Source organism: Mauremys mutica, chromosome 13, assembly GCF_020497125.1.
Source record: "Mauremys mutica isolate MM-2020 ecotype Southern chromosome 13, ASM2049712v1, whole genome shotgun sequence".
NCBI classification, from domain to species: domain Eukaryota; kingdom Metazoa; phylum Chordata; order Testudines; family Geoemydidae; genus Mauremys; species Mauremys mutica.
In genome coordinates, this window is record NC_059084.1 from 15237844 (window position 1) to 15257010 (window position 19167).

Genomic DNA, 19167 nt, shown 5'->3' on the forward strand with positions numbered 1-19167 from the left:
GATGGTAACAAGACTAACAATGATAGAACCAAGCAAAGATAATTGAGCACATGTATCTTTTTATTATTGCTATTTTAAAATGTCTCTACTCTCTAAAGCAGCACTGTTGTCAATAAACACTTTCCTTCCTTCTTTCCTTTTCTTTTTTCGGTGAATTTACATTTTCTCCTTAGATAGTGATTATCATATTCGATTCTTATTCTCAAACAATGGGCCAAATTCATCCTCGTGGGAACTCCACTCCACTCCAGGGCATAGGTCGTGGAGGAATGACCTGGTGCATTTAAAGTTAGATTTATTCTGCAACCATTATTCTAGTTAATCAGAGTATCATTCTATACAATAAATGCTAACATTGCTAAAAACTATATATGGTTAAATTATCAAAACATTATGGGCCAGATTCTACCCTCAAATTACTGTAATTTGGTCCAAAATTTAAACCTCTTTCCTTCTCTGATGCTGCCATGTAATTTATTCCTCAGACCTAAACTTACCCTAAATCATATTTTGCATAAATAGGCCTGAGTGAGATTGTACAGTACAGCCACTGTGCTTCCTCCCCTCACAAAGGACATCTGTTCTGAACAGCCATTCCTACTTGGACTGATTATGCTATCTGCATTACTATGGTCATGTTTCATTAAATGTAGTCTCTAGAGCAGTGTTTCCCAAACTTGGGATGCCACTTGTTTAGGGAAAGCCCCTGGCGGGCCAGGCCAGTTTGTTTACTTGCCCTGTCCACAGGTTCTGCCTATCGTGGCTCCCAGTGGACGTGGTTCGCTGCTCCAGGCCAATGGGAGTTGAGGGAAGTGATGGCCAGTACGTCCCTCGGCCCGCATCGCTTCCAGCAGCTCCCATTGGCCTGGAGCAGCGAACCGCAGCCAGTGGGAGCCGCGATCGGCCGGACCTGCGGACACGGCAGATAAACAAAGCGGCCTGCCACGGGTTTCCCTGCACAAGCGGCATCCCAAGTTTGGGAAACTCTGCTCTAGAGGCTCAATTCTCCTCTCCAACTGAGTTCTGCTCAGCCCAGGAAAGGATGAAACATTTGGGAGCCATAACCAGCTCCCTGATTCTGTGTCGGCTAGCCCCAGCTTGAGGTGTGCTCTAACTCATACCACTGGCATATGGGACATTATTTCAAAGAAGGAACAATGTGGCAGAACAATGCTCTGCCACGGCCCCAACAAGCCACCTCACCATGCTCCAGCATGCCAACTGTGCCAGGAATGCAAAGAGCAGCTGGTGTAAGAGTCAATTTCACCTGCTGTATGCCAGTTGGGGAGTATCTCTCCACTAAAGGAATTCTCTGCTGGCCATTTATGGTCAGACTCCAGCTCCTATGTACCACCTGCCTGGCACAAAGTGGACCCAAAAATCTGGGCCTAAAAAAAATCCCTGCTCGTAGCAAAAACACAGTACATAGACAGATCTATCTACAGATCTACATCAACCACAGAGTATAAACAAGCCTCTACTGAAAAAGATCAGGGTCAGTTTTCATTTTTCACTACTTTGCTAAAGAAACAAAAAGTTTTAACCCCCTAACCAACTTGCTGAACCCTCTTCCACACATTCCATGAAGTTTCATTTCCCTTTCTCACCCCTTATATTATCCCTTTGGCCTCCTGCCATCTAAATCATAACAGAGGAGAATTCCACAGTTTGATAAAAAAATTCAGACAGAGTGTTCTGAGCCATGGCAAGCAGCTACTCTGCTCATCCAAAGAGTTTAATTCCTACCTGCCAAGGCTCAAATGAGGGGTGCTGCACTGTATGCCAAAGACCCAGAATGAGGGAGACCAATAAATTATTCATGCATGCATGCTGAAATGCTCTGGGACTCATTTATTCAGTGCAAATAACTATACCCTCACTTTTTTATTTCTGTTATAAATAATTTTCAGTGGCAAAAGTGAGAAGATCCTACATGTATAAGGGATGTAGGTAACCCTGGGATTAATGAAAATGATGTTCCTCAAAATGGGGGACATTGGAGAGATAAGGTTTAATTCAAAATGTGTCAATACTGGATTGAAAGCTGAGTTGTTTTCTATTTTCCTTGTCACTCAGCTACAAACAGACGTCCAGCTTTCCTAGAAAACTGGAACTCTACAGCGGGGTTGCATGACAAAGAAATCCCCAACATTCTAGTCATTATTGGTATGTTTACACTACAAAGAAGAACTGGTGGTGGAGAGTCTCAGAGCCTGGGTCAATTGACTGACAGGCTTACTCGCAGGGGTCCAGCTGCAGGGCTAAAAATAGCAGTGTAGATGGTCCCACTTAGGCTGGAGCCCAGGCTCTGAAACCCAGCAAACGAGGAGGGTCTTGGACCATAGGCTCCAGCCCGAGTGGGAATATCTACACTGTTATTTTTATTATCCAAGCTCTGAGATTCAGTGCCATGGGTTTTTCTGTGCATATCTTAGTAATACTGAGTCTTGGACTATGGGAACAGCTCATCAGCATGAGTAGAAGCAGCTTCTTTACATAGAGCTCCTTTAAGTTCTGTGTTTCTTTTGAATTCAGCAGCACAGCCAGGCACTTGGCAGGATGGAAGGACATAGTTTCACTGCCACCCAAAACAGCAAATGTTTAAGAAAAACAACAATAATCCTGATGTTTAAGCTTAGCAACTCAGTCAAAGATATTCCTGAGCTCCAGGCATCTCAGGTGAAGAAAGAAACTCAGCAAAGCACAGCAGCTGAAGAGATTCATTTGCAGTTAGGATTCAGTCACCATCCAAACAGATAGAAGGACCACACCAATTGCTAAAACACAGGGCATGCCAAAGAGAGACTGCACCACCCTTTGAGCTGGGAGTCGAACAGCAGTATTAGCCACTGGCACAGCCAATGATCATTCTACACCATTCAAGAGAATACCTATCCCATCTCAGTTGTTCCAGGTACTAAAGGCCAAATTCTGAGTAACACAAAAATAGAGTTTACTCTCTCTGGATTTATACCAGTATAGCTGGGAGGAGAACTGGGCCCAGCTCGTCTATCAAATTCCTATGTTCAGAAAACAATGAGCAAGCAGATAGGTTTCTCTAATTTCTTCTGGCAAATGAGCCTTACAGCAAAGAAAGAAAGTCTAACCTTCTCAGATACTGAAAATAGCTATCATTAAATTCTCTCCTTCATTGCCTTCAGAAGGAAGGTACTGAGGGTACGTCTACACTACGGGACTATTCCGAATTTGCATAAACCGGTTTTGTAAAACAGATTGTATAAAATCGAGTGCGCGCGGCCACACTAAACACATTAAATCGGTGGTGTGCATCCACGGTCCGAGGCTAGCGTCGATTTCTGGAGCATTGCACTGTGGGTAGCTATTCCATAGCTATCCCATAGTTCCCGCAGCCTCCCCCGCCCCTTGGCATTTCCGGGTTGAGATCCCAGTGCCTGATGGGGCAAAAATCATTGTCACGGGTGGTTCTGGGTACAGCCTCACCCCTCCCTCCCTGAAAGCAGCAGACAACCGTTTCGCGCCTTTTCTGCTTGGTGAACTGTGCAGACGCCATAACACAGCAAGCATGGACCCTGCTCAGCTCAATACCGCAATCGTGGATGTTTTAAACACCTCGCGCACTCTCGTGCAGTATATGCTGAACCAGGACCTTCAAACCGAGTCGAGGAGGAGGCGGATACGGCAGCGCGGCGATGACAGTGATGAGGACGTGGACACAGAATTCTCTCAAACCGCGGGCCCCCGCGCTTTGGAGATCCTGATGGTAATGGGGCAGATTCTATCCATTGAACGCCGATTTTGGGCCCGGGAAACAAGCACTGACTGGTGGGACCGCATTGTGTTGCAGGTGTGGGACGATTCCCAGTGGCTGCGAAACTTTCGCATGCGTAAGGGCACTTTCATGGAACTTTGTGACTTGCTTGCCCCTGCCCTGAAACGCCATAATACCAAGATGAGAGCAGCCCTCACAGTAGAGAAGCGAGTGGCGATAGCCCTGTGGAAGCTTGCAACGCCAGACAGCTACCGGTCAGTCGGGAATCAATTTGGAGTTGGAAAATCTACTGTGGGGGCTGCTGTGATGCAAGTAGCCAAAGCAATCACTAAGCTGCTGCTACGAAAGGTTGTGACTCTGGGAAACGTGCAGGCCATAGTGGATGGCTTTGCTGCAATGGGATTCCCTAACTGTGGTGGGGCGATAGATGGAACCCATATCCCTATCTTGGCACCGCAGCGCCAGGGCACCCAGTACGTAAACTGGAAGGGGTACTTTTCAATGGTGCTGCAAGCACTGGTGGATCACAAGGGACGTTTCACAAACATCCACGTGGGATGGCCAGGGAGTGTTCATGACGCTCGCGTATTCAGAAGCACTACTCTGTTTAAACGGCTGCAGCAAGGGAATTACTTCCCAGACCAGAAAATAACAGTTGGGGATGTTGAAATGCCTGTCGTTATCCTGGGGGACCCAGCCTACCCCTTGATGCCATGGCTCATGAAGCCATACACAGGCAGCCTGGACAGTGGTCAGGATCTGTTCAATTACAGGCTAAGCAAGTGCAGAATGGTGGTGGAATGTGCATTTGGCCGTTTAAAGGCGTGCTGGCGGACATTACTGACTCGCTCAGACCTCAGCCAAACCAATGTCCCCTATGTTATTGCTGCTTGCTGTATTCTCCACAATCTCTGTGAGAGTAAGGGGGAGACCTTTATGGCGGGGTGGGAGGCTGAGGCAAATCACCTGGCCGCTGATTACGCGCAGCCAGACACCAGAGAGATTAGAAGAGCACACCAGGAAGCGGTGCGCATCAGAGAAGCTTTGAAAACGAGCTTCATCAATGGCCAGGGTACAGTGTGACTGCTGTGTTTGTTGATGAACACCCAACCCCCCTTGATTGACTCATTCCCTGTAAGTAACTCACCCTCCCCCTTCGAGTACAGCTTACTTATGCAAATAAAGTCACTCTCATTTAAAAATCATGAATTCTTTATTAATTCATTATAAAAAGAGGGAGAGAAGTAAGGGTGTGGTTTGGGAGGAGGATAGGAAGGATGGAGAAGGCCATTAAAAAATTTCACATTAACGACAGCCTTCTGGTTGGGCTGTCCACGGGGGTGGAGTGGGCGGGTGCACGGAGTCTCCCCCCACGCGTTCTTACACGTCTGGGTGAGGAGGATATGGAATATGGTGAGGGTTGAGGGTGGTTACACAGGGGCTGCAGCAGTACTCTGTGATCCTGCTGCCGTTCCTGAAGCTCCACCAGACGCCGGAGCATGTCAGTTTGATCACGCAGCAGCCCCAGAGTTGCATCCCGCCACACTGATCTTCCTGCCGCCACCTCTCATCTCGGTTGTCCCTCCTGTCCTCACGTTCACTGGCCTCTTTCCTGTAATTTGATACCACGTCCTTCCACTCATTCAGATGAGCTCTTTCATTGCGTGTAACTTCCATAATATCCGAGAACATCTCATCTCGCGTCTTCTTTTTCCTGCGCCTTATCTGTGCTAGCCTTTGGGATGGAGGAGGGACGCTTGAAATATTTGCAGCTGCATGAGAGGGAGAGAAATATTTAAAAAGATACATTTTACAGAACAATGGTTATACTCTTTCACAGTGAACAGCACTATTCACCTTACATAGCCCATGTGATTTCCCTACAAGGTCGCATTTTTCATCTTAATACTGAGTGCCTGCAGCTCTGTAGTTACAGATCTCACAGACACAGGTCCAGGCATCAGAATTCAGCTTGCATGCGGCCATGGTAAGCCACTGTCTTTCGGCTTCTGCAGTGATTTACCCCTCCCCCCAATGCATGGCTAATACCACGCTATCTCCCTGCTAATCAACACCCTTCCCACCCCCCCCACCCACTGCGTGGCTGGTAGCTTGGGGAAGCCCCGCTGGCCAAACACAAAAAAGATCATCGGCATTTCATTCCTCCCCTCCCCCCGCTTGGCTACGTGGAGGAAAGGATTTTTTTTAAGCTGCTGCAGTCCACGAACCCAGTAGGAAAATGGCCATCCACCTTACTTAAATTCCTGATTTTTAACCAGGTTATCCTGAACGATATCACTTTGCTGAGGATAACACAGCGAGATAAAGAGCGGATGCTTCTTGAATGCCAGCAATCACCGGGACCATACGCTGCTATGCTTTGCCACGCAATGATACCGGACTACTTGCTACATGCATGGCGTGGTAAAGTGTCCTACCATGGTGGGCGGAACAAGGCTGCCTTGCCCAGAAACCTTCTGCAAAGGCTTCTGGAGTACCTACAGGAGCGCTTCATCGAGATGTCCCTGGAGGATTTCCTCTCAATCCCCGGACATGTTAACAAACTTTTCTAAGTAACTATACTGTCTGCGAATGCATCCCAAGTCCTCAGGGCAAATCAATCATTAAAAAACGCTTGCTTAAAAAACAATGTTTGCTATTTACAAAGGTACACTCACCAGAGCTCCCTTCCATGGCGTCATTGTCTGGGATACTTGCTTGGGAGGGCTGGGAGGAGGGTAATTCCGTCAGGGTGATAAAAAGCTCCTGGCTGCTGGGGCTCACGGAGTGCTGTGTGCTCTCTGCTAGGTCTTCCTCCTCTTCTTCATCTTCATCTTCCCCGTCTGCATAATCCTCAGCCATGGCTGAGATTACAACCCCCACCTCGGAATCCACGGTCAGGGGTGGGGTACTTGTGGCGCAGCCCCCTAAAATTGCATGCAGCTCAGCATAGAAGCGGCATGTTTTTCGACCTGCCCCGGACCTTCCGTTTGCTTCTTTGGTTTTCTGGTAGGCTTGTCTGAGATCCTTAACTTTCACTCTGCACTGCACTGAGTCCCTGCTGTGGCCTTTATCCGTCATAGCCTTAGAAATTCTTTCAAATACTTTTTCATTTCGTCTTTTGGAACGCAGTTCTGTTAGCACTGAATCCTCTCCCCATATAGCGATCAGATCCAGTACCTCCCGTGCAGTCCATGCTGGGGCTCTTTTTCGATTCTCAGGAGACTGCATTGTTACCTGTGCAGATGAGCTGTGCGTGGTCACCTGTGCTGATGAGCTCTCCACACTGGGGAAGCAGGAAATGAATTTCAAAAGTTCGCGGGGCTTTTCCTGTCTACCTGGCCAGTGCATCCGAGTTCAGAATGCTGTCCAGAGCGGTCAGTGGTGCACTGTGGGATACTGCCCGGAGGCCAATACCGTCGATTTGCGGCCACACTAACCCTATTCCGATATGTTAATCCCGATATTAGCGCTACTCCTCTCGTCAGGGAGGAGTACAGAAACCGATTTAAAGAGCCATTAAAATCGATATAAGGTGCCTCCTAGTGTGGACGGGTGCAGCGTTAAATCGGTTTTATGCTCCTAAAACCGATTTAAACGCCTAGTGTAGACCAGGCCTGAGGCAATGGAAGAGCCCCAGCCTAGTCTAAACACAGACTTGGTAGCAATATAATTATGTAGGTTAGGGGTGTGATTTTTTTTTTACCAAAACAGTTATATTGGTATAACCCTAACATGGACAGTTAAACTGGTCCAGCTTATTCCCCTTCCTATACAGGAATAGCTATACTAGTATAATGCACCATAATACCATTATAACTATATCCACACTGGGGAGCTTTAACTAGACCAAGAAAGTTATAGGAGTTTCTATGGATGTCAAAGGGAATTTTGCTACTGATTTCAATCGGAACAGAATCAGGCCTTCCAAGAGCATTCTGTGACTGAACTGCAAATGTATCCAACTAAAATGCATTGCCTAGCAGCATTTCTAGGTGGAAGACAAAGCCGTGCACAATCATAACTTAACAGGAAATGTCAAGCCATGATATTTATTTTTAGATAAATACTTGATTTTTTAAAATGTGGTAAATGTGAATGACTAATGCATAGTAAATTACCAATAAGGAACCTTATTATATTTCTATGATTCCTAAAATAAGAATTATTTTAGAGGAATGTTTCGTAAACTTAATAAGAAGAAAATAAATCTTATTAACCAGAAAGCTGGTCTACATTTTGTGGCAATTTTATTGTAAGCAAGATGTACGGCTGAACAATAATTAGGTATAGTAATCACATTATGTGTGTCTTGCTTCTTGAACATAAGGTTCCATTTCTGAATTATAAGAATTATGTATTGTTTAAACTTGAAATGATATACCAAGTACCGTTGTTAACTTCATTCACAGGGAACACTAAATGGCCTGTCTGAGGTGGTTTGCTGGAAAGATTCTTTCCAGTATTTTCATTTTTTATAATTGCTAATAAGGTCCATATATAATTTAATCACAGTAACTCATCCAATCCCGAGAGGAGCTAAGCACCCACACTGCCTCTAAAGTGAATGGAAGATGTGTGTGCTAAGCACCTCTCAGGATCAGGCCCAATAATATTCTAGGGAAGAATATTTCCATACAATTCAATAACCCATAGATAAGCATTTGAAAATTCATGAAAGGAATTTATTTTTGACACTACTTACAGGAAGATTTTAGCCAGTAGCTATTACTAGCCACAAAAGGGAGGCATAACAGATGGACTTATTACAAGATACTACATGTAGCTGGGATCTAGCTGCAAAGTAAGAAATTCTCAGGAAAGTTATTAGATTATTGTATAATGTGGTCACCAATTGTGCCAAGATGTTCTGCAAAGATTCTGCAAAAATATCAATTATAAACAAGTATTCCTGTGCAATGATTCTGTAAAATTGTTCTGCATTGTGGTTATCAACTATAACCAGATAGTCCTCTGATGGGATAAAATTCTGATTATGTTTGGATGACTAATGACTCTCTCTTATCATGGAGTAGCCTGGTTAACAGCTCTCTGAAGATCTGTCACATTAGATCTATCTAACTTACATGTACATTACTTTATCTATAACTCTTCCTTCTACAGACTGAGATAAGACCTATGCTGCTGTTAAAATATCTCAAGGACTGCAAGAGTCCCAAACCTTGCAGGTTACCAGAAGGTCCTTTTATGGTGCTGTAATGGGGTGCTTACATCGGCAAGAGAAAATATTTAGGGTCATCACATGTCTAACTAGGTCAATGCAAGCTGACTTACATTGACCTAACTTCATAGTGCAGACCAGGCCTGAGACTGAAATGTTAGAATATTACGCTAATATCGGACCACACCATTGGCCTTAACTGCAGTAGCAATGAAATTTAAAAAAAATAATCACTTGAGTACAGCCCGAAGACTCAGGTGATTGGTATGTAAGTTGCCAGGTTTTTCGCCTTCCTCTGCAGCATGGGGCACGGTTCACTTGCTGGAAGATTCTCTGCAGCTTGAGGTCTTCAAACCACAATTTGAGGACTTCAATAACTCAGACATAGGTTAGGGGTTTGTTACAGGAGTAGGTGGGTAAGATTCTGTGGCCTGCATTGTGCAGGAGGTCAGACTAGATGATCATAATGGTCCCTTCTGACCTTAAAGTCTATGAGTCTAAATATGACCCAGGCCAGTACACCCCAAAAATTGCCACACCTTCTGGTGGCATACATAAAATACATTGACACATGTCCACATCACAATGACCATTGAGCCGCTAGTCTCAGCAAAGTGACCAATAACTGAATAGTCTGTGGAGACTGCACTCACCTCTAGAGATGGCCTTTCCAGCTCAAGGTTGAGACATACCGATGGAGTAATATGTGCAGAAAGCTTGCAATCCCATAATCTGTGGTGTGAGGAAAAAATAGAGCATGTCCGTTCTCATTAAATTCACGCAAAAATGGAAAGAAAAAATGCTTGCTCTTTCCTTCAGTCCAGCTGCCCCATACCACCCACCAACAAAATCTTTAGCCCCAGAAAATTATGGGAGACATTATGACAACATATGTGCATGAGACTAAATCTGTTTGAAGGTCCTCTGATGTGGTCAACCCCCACTGCCTCCTAGAAAAGGGGAAAAAAATCAATTAGAGTCATACTCCGCATCCGTAGAGTGATTAACCAATTACCTCCCATTCAGAGGGGATTTAACTAGCAAAGGACCCATTAGGCACCCGACCGCATAAGGAGCTGAGGGCACTCAACTGAGAGGAGAAGTCCCAGGAGAGAAGTAGTAGGAAGTGTGTGCTTTTGCTCTCTTGGAAGGGCCTGAGGTAAGCAGACTAAGGAATGCCGCAGGGACAGAACTGATCCCTGTGGTAGGCCTTGGAAAGGGGGCAACACCCAAGAAGAGATTTCAGAGGACTCAGGACTCTTCTGTGGAAAAAATCCCACAGAGAGCAGAGTAGGCTCCTGTGGGGGAGAGCCCTGAGAGAGGCTTTGCAAGTGGAAGCAGAAGATTTCTGTAGTACAAGGAGGCAGAAGAATTATTAGTTGGATTTTCATTAGGACCTTTCAGTTATTCACAAAGGGAGATGTACTTTGTAATGTGGCTGGAGGGGGCCGAGCCATGGAACACTTGGAGTCAGGAAGATGGCCTGCCGTAACTGAGAATAATGGCCACACTATGCCTTGATGAAAGGGGGCACTCTAAGGGTGTACAGTAATAAAAATGCAGACAGTGAGCCAGATTCTTAGTTCGTGTAAATTGGTGTAGCTCCACTGAAGTCAACAGAACTATACAGCTTTACACCAGCTAAGAATCTAGACTATTTCAGATGTAACCCAGAGTAAGGCTCAAATCCAACCTAGTTTATTCAAGTGAGTAATCACAATTCCATCAAAGTCATGAGTGTGTAAGTAAGCTGAACAGGTTTGATCCCTGTGGGCCTGATTGTGATAGACAGTGAATAGTGCCTTATCCTTGAGCGTTCCCACTGAAGTTAATGAGACTATTTGTGAAGTCAGAGTCTCATAATCTGACCTTTTGTGTTTAAAATACTGATTTTCATTTTCACTGAGCCACAGTATGCAGAACATTTGTGGAGATTCAGAAATGTCATCTACAGAATTAGCCTATTATTATCCAGCTAAATCCTTTGTTTTGCCACTGTCAAAATTATGGCAATTTATTTTTTCTACACAGCCTTCAACCAATCAAACATGTATTTAAATTAAAAATGCAGAGCACAACGTGAAAGGTACAATGAAACATTCATACGCCACATTTAACAAGCAGCATTGAGACACAAAGAAACAGCAAAATACTGTTCATGAACAATGAAGGGAAATTAACAGGAAGGCTCCCCATTTGCACAACTCCATGCAACAAACAGACACACACAATGTGTTCACACTTTGGTTTGCCTCATCTGAGCACAACATTAACAATAATGTATGTGAGCATAGACTAAATTTGTGTGCAAACGACCAGATGCTTTTATTAACAACAATAATGATAACTAGTTGCATTATAGTATAGCCTATCAGTCTCAAATGAGATTGGGGCCCCATTGTACCTAGGCATTGTACAGTCCATCCTCCAAATAACTTACAGTCTAAGAGGAGAGATTTCTAAAGTCATAAATGTGCCCTATTTGCTTCCCCCTAAGCAAACGATATAGACTAAGGTTGGGAGGGAAATGGACCCACAGGAGATTACCTGATTTACCCAGTATTGACCAGAATTAGGAATAGAACCCAGATCTCTTTACTCCCACTCTAATGCCCTATTCACAGTAGACCATGCTGTCTATATGTGCAATTGCACATGCAATCATGGCTACTGAATATGTAAATTACGTGTATTTGTGCATGAACAAGTATTGGCAGGGCTGTCCCTAGGGGAGTGCGGGGCCGGGGCAAAAGTGACATCGCTTCCAGGTCCGACCAGGCCGGGGATGGGATAGGGGAGGCTGGGGGAGGCAGTGCCTCCCCGAACAGCCAGGCATGGCCCCGCTCACACTCCGCCCCCCCAGGGCCCAGCTTCGGTGGCACCGCTAGGCTCCAGGGTGCTGGGGCCATGCCACCCGCCTTCCTGGGGCTGGGAAGGCTGCAGTGCCACCGTGTGTTCTCCCTCCCCGTGCAGTATCCCTTGGGTAGAAGGGGGAGGCTGGGGGTAGCAGTTCACCCGCGGCCCATGTGGCACCAGCCAATTGCTCTGGCCCACAGGGCCCCCCAAAGCCCCAGGCCTGGAGCAGTTGCCCTGATTCACCGTCCCCTAGGGATGGCTCTGAGTACTGGAATATTAATCCTTTGAAGGATGCATTATACTGTATGCCCATGTCTTTTCAGAACAGCAATCACAATAATCATGAGGAACATATTTGCCTAATAATTTTCTTTTGAATTGCAAAATATGGTACATTTTGAATGTCAGGGCACCAAAATAAATAAATAACACACTATTCAAGGAACAAATATTATATTAATAAATTAAATCTTAAAGATTATGTCACCAGTTTGAAAAATGACTGAGATTTAGAAAAACAAATGTAAGTCCATCTCACTTCCTTAATTAAGAGTGTGACCAGAAGGGATTGGCTGGAAACTGGGTGACACATAGGCACATCTATCCAGCATTGTTTACTACAGCTCATTAAAATCCACATTTGCATCAATCAGATTAAAAAAATATCATTAGAGTCATAAAGACAAATGTATCAAACTGGTATTTTCATAGTGCCCGAACATATCATAAGGAAAATGATTTTCTTCATTTAATTTCATACAGACTGATTATCTTTGCATCTGAGTATTTGGAACTTAATCCAGTCCAACTCGCAAAGCCACACAAAACTCAGGCTAAAGCACATGCATGGAAAAGCAATTTGCAGATCCTTGCAATACTCCTTCAGCTCAGCAGCTCCAAAAGAAGAGTGACTTTTTCTAACACTGCCAGGACCCTGAAAAACAATACACTGTCCCTGATAGTTCTCTATACAACATTTCCCTGAAACTCATTATGGATGAATAGCCTTCCTCTTCTGCAAGTACTTTCATTGGTTATTGCCTGTACATGATGTACATTAATATTTACAATAAATAAATAGATGAAATATTTATTGCATTGAACTTCTGGAAGCCTAATCATTTACAAATGTGGGTTTAACATTTGTGCTTAATTTGCTCTTGCAATAACAGTGATTGTGCACAAAACCTGCATAGTGATGTGCAAATGGCTAATTATTATTTGCACATACTGATACCCGGGATACCCATGCAGTTGCAGTAACTGCATATTCAAATTCAGCAGAGATTTTGCAAATGCCATTGTGTGCCCAGGTTGCTGTTTTTCAAACTATCTGCTTCCCACATTCTTTGTAGAGTGAGTGCTTACACTTACTGCATTTTTATACCCACATGTGCATCTCATTTGTAGTGTGTCAGACTTCAGCATGTTAGGACACATCCATCAGCTGCACAGTATTCAGCCAGAAAAATTGGCAGAATACTTATCAGTGCATCTGCATTGGGGAGGTAAGAGGAGATTAACAGCATAAAGCATTTGAAAAAGACCTCAAATGTCTGTAAATTAATTTCAGTCACATTGGCCACCTTCAAAACATAAACAGAATAATTATGCAACCACAAATGAGGAGGAGTACATTACCTTTGTACTCCATCAGTGCCAAAGATAACACAATACAGATGTGGGGAAACTCTAGCAGGAGTTTTATCTGATCATACTCTGATTTTGTTCAACAGCAAAAATAAGTGGAGCCAGAAGGAAAGTTTAATTCTGGGGAAAAAAAAGGTTCAAAAACAAAAGCTACACAGTTTATTCCAGCAATACTAATACCTCTGTAGCTTTATTTACAAGTTAAAGCAGGGATTGTGTGTCAGGATACTGAGACAGTAAATCTGGCTCTCCTCCTGAACCCTATATGAGCTTATTCAAGTGATTTCCCCTCAGCGTGCAGCAGCTCCTCACCTACAAAATGAGGATATGATACTCACGTATCTTGCAAGGTGGCTGAACTAATATTTGCAAAGCATTTTGGGTTTCTCAAGACACTTAAGAAAGGCAAAGTATTCTCACAATTATTATGAAGACCTTTTGTTATCTGGCACATATGTTCCTGGTGGATTATGTCAGGTAGATCCTGGAGACAGAGGCCTCGGGTCAAAGTTTGGAACAGTGGGTCAGAGGCAGTACAGTATCTCCTCACTTAAAGTCGCTACGTTGTTTTGTTGTTATGTGGCTGATCAATTAGAGAACATGCTTGTTTAAAGTTGTGCAATGCTCCCTTATAACGTTGTTTGGCAGCTGCCTGCTTTGTCCACGGCTTGCAGGAAGGGCAGCCCATTGAAGCTAGCTGGTGGGGGCTTGGAACCAGGGTGGACCGGCAGCCCCCCTATCAGCTCCCAGCTCCCCTAAGTTCCCTGTGCGGCAGCCGCCCAGCAGGCTAGCAATTGCTGGTAGTTCAGCTGTCCTTCCCCCCACTGCCATGTGCTGCTCCAGCCTTGGAGCTGCTCCCTGGAGCCTCCTTCTTGCTGTGGGGGGGAAGAAGGGGAGGAAGAAGGGGGATAATGTCAGGGTGTCCCCCTCCCCCCTGTTCCTGCCCCCCACTTATCCCTTCTCCATATAGAGCAGGGTGGAGACAAGACAGGGCTCAGGACGGAGGGAGCTTGCTGGGCGCAGCTGCTGTCTCAACTTGCTGATAGACTTAAAAAGGCAGTTTACTTAGAGTGCGGTCAGCATACTTAAAGGGGCAATGCGCATCTCTCTCTCCCACACACAGGGTGTGTGTCTCTGTCTCTGTCTCTGTCTGCCATGCTGTCTCCCCTCCCTCCATTCCTGCTGCCCTGTAGAGTGTGAGGCTACATTAACAACAATGTGTTAACCCTTAAGGGCTCAGTCGAATGCTAGTTCATCATTTAGCAGTAAGGCATTCTCTGGGAAATATCCCACCCTCTTCCACCCTCTGACTTCACCACCTCAACCGAGCTTCACAATCATCATCGCTGTGTACCGTATTAAACTGTTTGTTTAAAACTTATACTGTGTGTATATATTTTAGATATATTATCGGTTTTTTGTAAGTTAAAAAAATTTCCTTGGAACCTAACCCCCCCATTGACATTAATTCTTATGGAGAAATTGGATTCGCTTAACATTGTTTCGCATTTTTCAGGAACATAACTACAGCGTTAAGCGAGGAGTTACTGTATAGCTGATTGTTTCTGTCTGGCTAGCTGCTTTCAGGGACAGAGCAGGCTGCGTCTCCTGGAAGAAAGACGGGACAGGATGCAGGATAAGCATGCATCTAGGTGGCCGGGAGGGAGACTCCACCCCAAAGACTCTGGGCTTTGGAGGAAGTGTCTGCCTGTCGTGTGGGGAGCTTTGTGGGAGTTCTTTTGGAGGGTCCAAAATGTTGGGCCCAGGCCCCTGCATGCCAAGGAATTGCCAAACCAGAACTAGGAGATTTGTGAGGACATTTCAAGGGGCCCGATTTTGAAACTTTTACTCACATCAGTAGCTCTTATTCATTCATACAAACGTTCTATGTGAGCACTAATTCAAATAGTACAAGGAACATCTGTTACTGACCTTTAGAGGGCTTCTTAAGTTGTGTTTTCTGTGAATTCCTTCCACCAAAAAACGGACTCTGCCTGAAGCCCTATATTCTGCTGCTCACAGCAAGTCAGAGAGACTGTCCCTTCTTGAGCCTATACCTCATGAGTTTTAGAGCAGGGGTCGGCAACCTTTCAGAAGTGCTGTGCCGAGTCTTCATTTATTCACTATAATTTAAGGTTTCACGTGCCAGTAATACATTTTAACGTTTCTAGAAGGTCTCTTTCTCTAAGTCTATAATATATAACTAAATTATTGTTGTATGTAAAGTAAATAAGGTTTTTAAAATGTTTAAGAAGCTTCATTGAAAATTAAATTAAAATGCAGAGCCCTCCGGACCAGTGGCCAAGACCCGGGCGGTGTGAGTGCCACTGAAAATCAGCTCGTGTGCCGCCTTCGGCACCCATGCCATAGGTTGCCTACCCCTGTTTTAGAGCATGTCATAATTCCACTCTTCATTCTGATTTCCCCCATTTAACCCCCTTCCATCCCATTCAGGTTCACACACACTGGAGCCTGGAACACCACTTAACATAACAACGGCTATAAGGGGTGCTTGTCCCTCAGGTGTTGCATCCCCAGAGGCTAAAAACATGAGAATAGGCCTGCTGTTTCTTTAATACTGTATCAGAAAGCAATGGGCCTGGGGAAGGCTCTGAAAGGAACTCTGATGCATGGAGATAGAGGGACAGATTTCCTTATTTCTAATAATGAACCTTTGCTCAGTATTAGAAGAAAGCAACTCTTTGTCCTTGTGCATCCCAATCCATTCTGATGAGTATGAGCTAAAGTTTGACTCAATTGTAAGCCTCCAAATGACTGTGGGCTGTGCTACCCACTGAATCAACCATTCAGCCTAACATCTGGTGTATGCACTGAACAACATCATTGCTGTTAGAGGCAGAAGTATTGGGATTTCTAAGAGCAGGTAAATAATTTGTAAAGAATAATTTAGTCAAATAGTTTTGCCTCCTTCTCTGTTTACAAAAGTGCACTCAAACAGATGGCATTTGTCCTTAGTGTACTCATTAGCTGAAATTGTTTGCTGAATAATTTCTTGTGCATAATTCTTGCTCTGTAGCTTGGTGTTGGAACTCCTCACTACTTGACTTAGCAGATATCCTAATCCTACCTCATAAGAAATGAATTTGTTCTCCTATTTTGTTTAGGGAGCAAGAGGGCAGAGGTGCCATTAAGCTGAAATATTCTGTTTTGCAGGTAGCACCACTCCTGACTGCAGAGTGATGCTAGAATTATCTGCAGCAGCCAGAGAGAAGGTAGAACAGCATTTCAGCTTCAGCATTCAAAGGAACAGAAGGAAAGACAGCCCGCAAGCAACAAAAAGTAATGAAAGAGGGATTAAAATTTTCCTCTGCAGCAATGCTAATTCTTCAAGGAGCACAGAGTGTTTGGTTTTCTCAGGGAATCCCCAGACAATTAAACATGCAGTCAATTTATTACTACAGAAAAAATGTTAGCCCCCTATTCATCCTCTTCACGGGCATGTATTTGAATTTGTTTAACATATGAATTCAGTACTCATGAAAGATGCTGGTATGACACCCTGCAGACCAAAGTCCTCTATTTACCAACAGAACAGATATACAGGCTACAGGATCAAAACAGAAGCTACCCTGTTTTCCTTACCCGTGTTCAAGTTCTTTATGATGCTTTTTCTTCTCTCAGAAGCTTTAATGTTAGCACCCAACACTCAACATCAGGCTTACAATAACTAAATGGTTCACACATTCAGTGGTGGAATAATAATAAACAAGAATTGTTTAGGTTCCATGCTACTGCGAGGCTAACGACAAACTATTTTCGTTAGTTAATATTGTGCAAAAAGAGCAATCATTCACTGCATTTTTTAAATGCATCTCTGGTTTGCTGCATAACTGGTCTTCCCTACCCTGGATGGAAGTGGAGATAGGCACAAACGTAACCCAGAAAAAGATATACCTAGATGACAAGAAGTAAATCATGGGAAGTAAATCATAGTGTCTCTCTGATCCCCTCTCCCTCCATAACCCCATTAAAGTTTTACAGTCCTGATCAAGTAGACCTGAGACTCGTGTTCATTGGCTCTGCTGTGTGTTACGGTGTGGGACAGGACTGAGTCTGACAGCTGGGAGGAGGGAAGGATCAAGTGAACTGCCAGAGACTGATGGGGAAAGAGCAGCAGACCCTGAGACCCTTGTACATATAGAGCTATTTTAAATAATTGTTGAATTATACTATTGTAGCAACATAGTGTTTCATGTCTATGTAATAACATTAAAAGACTCCCTGCTTCTAAAAGTAAACTGGATCTTTATTAAGAGGAACTTTTCATAGAGATGTTGCAACTGCAGCTAGCATTTCTGCCATGTGCACACAGACTGACTTCCTGGTGCCTCCTCCAAACTCTTCCCTCCTGCAACCTCTGCTCTTCTCTCCATCATTCCAAGCAGGTTGCTACATCATTCCCTTTTACTATTTTTATTATTGTTGTGTCTTTTATGCAAGCCTTTTCGGACTTGCTGAGGCCAGGGATTACTAGTACATAGACCACCTTAGGGATATGACCTTTACTGCTAGGCCTCAGAGTCCTTCAAGCATGCTAGCCTTTGAACCAGTCTCACACTTTTTGTTTGTGTTATTGTTATTGGTGGGGTTTCTATCCTTGTGCTATCATCACTCTGTTGGGTGGTGTCCTGTTGGTCCTCGGTATTGCTCATAGTCCTCACTTCCTCTAACTCTCCTAGGTTAGGTCAGCTAATGGCTGAGGCTGTTTCTATATCCTTCTGATCCTGACCTTGGCCCTGTCTGACTAGATGAGCCAGCTGCCAACCACTACTTTGCAATTGTCTTAAGTTTCATTTCCACCATTGTCCTGAGTCTGTAGCTACTGCATATGACCAGCTTGAACTGTTGCTTTTTGCCATTGCTTTCTGTGGCTATTGGCAGGTTGGAACCAGATCTGCTTACCTGTACATTGTGGCCTCAGGTCCTTGGCTCCTTTGTTGTAGCAGGCTGCCTGCCTACTTTGGTATTCTCTTAACTGCTTCTGCGTATTGACCGCCCGCTAGGCTCCAAGAGATTACCCCACCTGGGAAGCAGTCTTGTTTCTCCAACCCCTCAATCCCGTCTTCCACACAGAGCTCATCCCAAACCTAGTAGTAGGGGGTGACCTTGTGTGGCACTTGCTCCTTACGACACAGCCAACTCTGGAATATGAACTGTTTTACTGTCCACTGTGGGCTGCTGGCTTTGCATCAGCACTGCTCCTCGGCCTCCTTCTGAGGCATCACACTGTAGTACTAGCTGCTCCTCCAGGTTGTCAGGCTGTAGGACTGGTGCCTTGCATTTTATTTACTTCTTTCAAATGCCAGTTGTTGTGTCTCTGGCCCTTCCCAAGCTGCATTGTGGTGCATTAACTGACTCAAGAGTTCACAGGCTTCTGATAGGTGTGTGCAGAATCTGGAAAGATAGATGGCCATCCCTATCAATAGCTGGACTCCCTTCCCCTCTGGCCTGGGCATTTCCCTAATGACTCTCACTTTCTCAGTGTCCTGCTGGAGTCCCACAGAAGTCAACAGACATCAAATATAGGGGACCTCAGTCCCACCATGTCTGCGTTCAGCCTAATATTCCACTCCTGGCACCTGTTAGGAGTTGTTGCAGATTGATATCATGATCCTGGATTGCCTCTTCCTTGACATCTACTACAATTAGAATGCCAACAGCTACAGTCTTCATGCCTAGGAGTCCCTCAAGTGCCTGGTTTGGTTTA

The 19167-nt window shown here is 44.6% G+C and overlaps 1 long non-coding RNA gene across 1 annotated transcript in view; it reads left to right on the top strand.

The window, feature by feature from the left end:
- Positions 1-17548, top strand: part of LOC123348791 — a 56271-nt gene extending 38723 nt beyond the window's left edge. The window contains exon 3 of the long non-coding RNA XR_006573258.1: positions 16614-17548. This is a non-coding gene — a long non-coding RNA (uncharacterized LOC123348791). The remainder of the gene's footprint in view (positions 1-16613) is intronic.
- The last annotated feature ends 1619 nt before the right edge of the window (positions 17549-19167 follow it).